Genomic DNA, 5603 nt, shown 5'->3' on the forward strand with positions numbered 1-5603 from the left:
CGGCAACGATATAATCGAAACTGTGTGTCCGTGCGGAAATAATTAGGTCCATACCTCTTGTGAATTCATCTTCTTTTTTTGGTCAGTTCCAAGCCTGCCCGTAGGCACTACAGCCGGACCTCGTCGTAGTCCGAGGATAAGAGTTCCAGTTGAACCAGGCGTTCAATACATCTTCCGATATTCGTAAGTGGATTTTCAATTCCAAAGTTTTCTAACTGCGGTAACTTTGCTAACGCGAGTTGGGATTGAGTCAAATTTGTTTTGTTTCATTTCTAGACATAGATATTTACAACTGACAAGATATCGTAATGGTGCAGTTTATGGCTTCTCGATCGGTAGGTGGTTGGTTCAGTACCCAGCCTGGTCAGACCAAATACCTGATTGGTAACACTGGTATCCACGACTTTCCAACTTGGCGCTCACAATAACAGAGATATCAGTGATGGGCGGTGTAATACTTGAAAACCTATCCTATCTAAAAATACAAATCTTCCAAATTTATTCCGGCGACAATCCTACACCAACATTGATCATAATCACGAAATATGCCAGTAGAAAGGTAAACAATTGCTCAATATGACAATTAAATAAGAACAACAACATACCAATAGCATGGCTTACATCTGGATTGCACGCATGGCTTGGTACTTCTAAATAACGAAGGTATGCTATCGTTACAATGACTTATGGTTGGAATTCAGTCCAATTTGATTGGCAACATTTTTTGCAGCCAATTTAATAACGATATCCAGTAGCCAGTATAAATAAAAAAGCTTTATTAACATTAGAAGTTCGCCACGCCTATGTTTTTGTGTTGCTGCAGCTCTGACTTCGACGAAGCCGGCTTTAAGAAAGTCACCGGGATTATAAAGGTCACTCGTCCAGGTATGCCGGTTCGTTGCCTGTTGAAGTGGTTGCAATTATGGACCGCTTTTCTCAGATGATCCTGCCCGACTGGCGGCTACGGTTTAGACTGTGAAGTGACTGTACGTACAGTGTAGAGCGGAGCTTACGCGTAAGTTCGTCGAAGCTAGAAGACTTGCATTATCGGGATTTACGATGTACTCAACGCTAATGAATTGTTATCTCGGTCAATTTGGGGTACTGGGCTTATCGAAGGCCTTGAAATCTTAATTAAGTATTGAACCGTGTGTTAATTGATCAGAGAGAAGCAGACTGTGATACAATGCTGTGAGTTGATCTCAAGTTCACGGGTGTCGTATCCACTAAGGTGTTTGGCTATGCACGGCGTGTTTCGCATTCTGCAATATGAATAATCAAGGTTCACAGCCTTGCACCGTTGAAAATAGGACTAATTTATAATTCTCCCTGATAAGTTCACTCTCGGTGGCAGGGAGCTTGTAATTTCTGTACTTGAAATATCATCTCTCACTAGTCGACTTGAATCATTACAAAGCCGACCTGTGACGTACTCATGAATATATAGCCCTAACTGTGTGGAGATTTATAATGACGTGCTGTAACTTTTCGAAGACTCCATTTGCTCATACATGTACCAATATTATTGATCGAATTCAGACTAATTTCATTTCATTATTATTAGTGATTTGGGTTCATTTGTTAATCAATCGTCTGATACCAGATTTAATTCACAACGGGAAGGATGTGTGTGTACGTCTGTATAAAGGATAGCGATGAAATTGTCCATTGATGGATGTGGGTCGTGGGGCTTTCCATGAGGGGATTTCCCTTGAAACTTGAAAAATTTGCCCCTAAATATTTTTCTGGCTACACCCTTGTTCATTTTGTGTACAAGAGGAAACTGAAAGAGAAGTTACCTCTTTCGTGGGACACAGACAATTCCAAGTTTGCATTTCTTACGGGATGCAGCATTTTCCTCTGCGGATAGCATTGAAGGGCTGCTCGGATTGCCAAGACAGGACTATTCGGCACTTGTCATTTATGCGTCTCTATGAACGATGGACAATTCGACATATATAGACTATATCGAAGGTATCAGCGAACATACGGCAGTCTTCCCGGTTAGCTGGAATTTGTTGTCCGCACTAAATCGTATTGTTAGCCGCACTTGTAACGCAAACCGGGAGTGGGCGAATATTTTTAATGGTATTAAAACGAACTTCAAGCTAGAAATAACGCAAAAGTAATACAGATTTCGGACGTACTAGTTTCTGGCCAAGTAGTTGTGCCATAAATACATGTAAAGTTTGGCGGGTTCCGGTGTACCCCCCCCCCCCTTTACTGCCCTAAAGTCAAATTCCCCCTCGTTGAGAATTCCGCCCAGGTTGGGAATCACTGTCCTGACATGTGTTAATAGTGTTTGTTTACGGCTGTGTTCAAGTCGGGACGAGTCCGAAGTGATCTATCTTGTCTAAACAAATATAATCTTTTTTACAGTCCTTTTTCATTGTCATATTGGAAACTGATCGAAATGCCAGAAAGAAATCACGTTCAGCTCTACAAAAGATATTTGCGTCCATTTTATGTAGCAAGAATGGAAACCGCTCTCGAAATTTCAACACGCTGAAGTACGGCGACATGACTCTTCGCGGCATCCACAGCGAACGCCAATTTCTGGGCTCATCCAATGGTACGTACACTTGTACATCTAAAGCTCTCCACTGGCCTACGAGCAGCTCAACACTGCGCTCAGCGATGCTTATCCGCAGTTATCTCATCAGACGGTGGGCAGTATCCCTTTGTGGAGAGTGCGAACGCACGGCATAACCACAAGTTGAGCAAGGTACCATCCGATTATCAGCATAGGATTGATGAATGTTGCGTGCGATACTGTGTGATTGCGTCTTTCGGGTATCTCTGAGATGTAGCAGGTATCACTAAGGTATCTGACCGAGCAAGATAGTGTAATGGTGATGCGTACGACTTGATCGGTAGGTTGTGGGTTCGATCCCCGGCCAGGTCAGACGAAAAACTCAAAAACTGGCGGCTATCCTGTTTGGCACTTAGCATACAAGGAGAACATGGATGAGAAAAGATGGGGGTGCAGACTAGGTGGCTTTTCGGTCATATCGCATCTCGATGGTGCAGGCGAAAACGAATACCCCACTTCTAGCTCTCTCTCTCGTCCCTTGACTGTGTTTACATATTTACATCATCGTCAAGCAATTGTTCAAAACAATGCCGATTTTTAATTTGTGTTGTCGATTAAGGCCAGGTTTATTAATTTTAAATGCTAGGGTCATCAGCTATACCGCTACCAATGATGCTGCATTTAGATTGCTTAGCAATAAAGCTGCCTGCCCAAGCGTAACGGCGGGAGTTGCTTATCTATTCATAGGTTTGTATTCTGTACTATGGTCGACAACTCAGGTATCATGTCTGGAGTGTATCCAAGTCTGTCCAACGCTCATTTATCCCTCTGAAGTGTGTCTGTGTGTGTTCACGTATGTGTGTGTGTGTGTGTTAATTAGGGTTGGTCAAGCAACTGTTTTCCAAATTCACTCGGCTTGGTGAAAAAATTGTTAGGGAGCTTAGAAAACGCCTAAAACCAAAATTTGCTCATTTTGAAACAGTAGACACAAATCATTAATATTTTATATTTCAACAATTTTATGGAATAATGTTATCTACCGTGAAAAATTTCTTCGGTGATTTTATTTCAAACCATTGTGCCCACCGTAGTTAAAACACAATGCTGAATGCGACGTCAAAGACATTTGTCACAAATGTATACCCACCGATGGGCCACAGATCATCATTGTCGGAGGCAGTCCCGATGTTGCCAATCTTCCTCAGCTTCACGGGCAGCTTCGTTCGCTTTTCTTTTGCATGTCCTCCCAGTCGAAACTGTAGCAGCCTGTCGTGCAGGATCATCTGAGAAAATCGGTCCATAAATGGTGTGATTAAGACACACGAGACCATATGCATTATGTGAGAGATATTTCCAATCGGAGCATATCTTGGTGCTGTGCGGGTGTGATTTCAATATTGTGAACTACGACAGTGGCCACATGTTATATTTCTGGTATTTACGTTGTAATCATGAAAGGACGAGTTCGGAATAGTTGGTCCTTTGCCGGTTACGTTCGCATATACAATTTATACATGCGCTCTGACGTAATAATATTACATTTACCATTCGTATCGCAATTGCGGTTTTGAATCGTCGTTATAGGTTTCAAACAATCGACAGATTATATTTTCATCTGTCCAAGACACACACAATATACAATGTGATATACAAGTCACACAACGCTTGCGTTCGCGATCAGTCCATCATCTCTTGTAGGCATTTTGCTACATCTCTCCTGATTGGCTTTGTGAGATCCGTGATTCGTTCGCGAGCCACTTATCTATTTTTGATGTTGAGTTTTTTATTTATTAACAATATCCAGTTCTTGACTTAGGGTTGTTATTTTGTGCGGCCCGTCGTAGGCGTAGTACGTTTCTTCCATGATAGCATTGAAGTCCATTTTTACGAGGTCTTCGACATCGGCACTGACGATATAAATTTTTTTATGTAAGCAATGCATTTGATATATATATGCTTCATCGTATCATCGTCGGCGCTGCGGAGTTTGTATTTGTTTTTCTGCAGTATGTTTGCGGTATAAGTCCGGCTGGATTTTTCTTTTTTTGCACCCGCGCGAAATGGTTTATTAGTGATTCTGTATGCAAGCACTCTATCCATATTACTGAAGCATGCTTTTACGTCTCGCTTTGTTAGCCGTAGTTCCTCCCAGATCGTAGTCTCGGTGTTTGGTTGGGTGGAATCGTTGACCAGAATTTCGTTATTCGTATACTTCCTTTTGCGTGATTTCCGTCGGGTCTTCGCATTTGACTTGTGTCGTGCAAAGGGTTTCGATCTCCTTATGGTAGTTTGTTATGAGGCGTACCTCTGAGGCATGCTGTTATGGTAGAGTTATTTGCTTACCTTTCGACCTCAATGCCCATTGCCCAAGTTGTAGATTGCTTCTTGATTCCGTTCTGCTTAGGTTTTGCATTCTTTCGATCCTGCTTATGATCTGAATATTAATGTCAACCATGTTAATGACGCTACGGTACGATACAATAGTGAGTGTGTAACTGTGCATTGTCATCACATTTTGACATATCTGGATAACTAGAGCCAATCAACAAATTCCGAGTTGATATTCATGAACAGCGACCCCAAATAATGAAGATTGCCCACAACCGTCTCAGAAGCAATTAGAATGTTGACTAGTGTAATCTAATACTGACCTTAGCTTTCATATTCAAGTGGCGAGCTCTGAGATGTAGGACATTTGAGCGAAGGGTCGCTTGCCTCAGACGATGATGATGAGATGGGTCTTTTTATGCACCCCATAGTATCGTTAAATGACGGTGTAAATCACTGGCGTTGATAACAAACGGGGTGGTATAGGCTTATAATACAGCTGCTGTATGCTAAAGCAGCACAATATGCAGTAAAAAAATCTATTCACTTAGGCATTGGTTATTCAATCAACTGCATACCGGAAAAGTGCATTGTTACTTCACAAAATTGATCCTTTCTATCATCAGATAGAATCACCACAGAGTGTGGATTATTTTATGCAGTGAAAATAACGGAGTATTTGAATCCTAATTGGTGCACACCGAGGTTCGATGTCTGATTGAAGAAAACGGCTTTTCCCGAA

General features: G+C 41.9%; 2 long non-coding RNA genes across 3 annotated transcripts; one reads left to right on the top strand and one right to left on the bottom strand.

The window, feature by feature from the left end:
* The first annotated feature begins 83 nt into the window (after positions 1-83).
* On the top strand, positions 84-975 carry LOC145443294 (uncharacterized). Its single transcript, XR_013916380.1, has 3 exons — positions 84-183; positions 824-885; positions 941-975. It is a non-coding gene; the product is annotated as an uncharacterized LOC145443294 (long non-coding RNA).
* Positions 976-2674: 1699 nt separating this feature from the next.
* LOC145443277 (uncharacterized) lies at positions 2675-5290 on the bottom strand. Of its 2 annotated transcripts, XR_013916373.1 has the most exons (3): positions 5185-5290; positions 4877-4967; positions 2675-3816 (listed from the first exon to the last, which is right to left on the bottom strand). It is a non-coding gene; the product is annotated as an uncharacterized LOC145443277 (long non-coding RNA). The 2 variants fall into 2 exon arrangements; XR_013916368.1 differs by having other exon boundaries at positions 4877-5284.
* Positions 5291-5603: the final 313 nt, after the last annotated feature.

This window comes from Botryllus schlosseri, chromosome 1, assembly GCF_051294905.1.
Source record: "Botryllus schlosseri isolate E-star chromosome 1, Bs_hap1, whole genome shotgun sequence".
Lineage (NCBI taxonomy): Eukaryota > Metazoa > Chordata > Ascidiacea > Stolidobranchia > Styelidae > Botryllus > Botryllus schlosseri.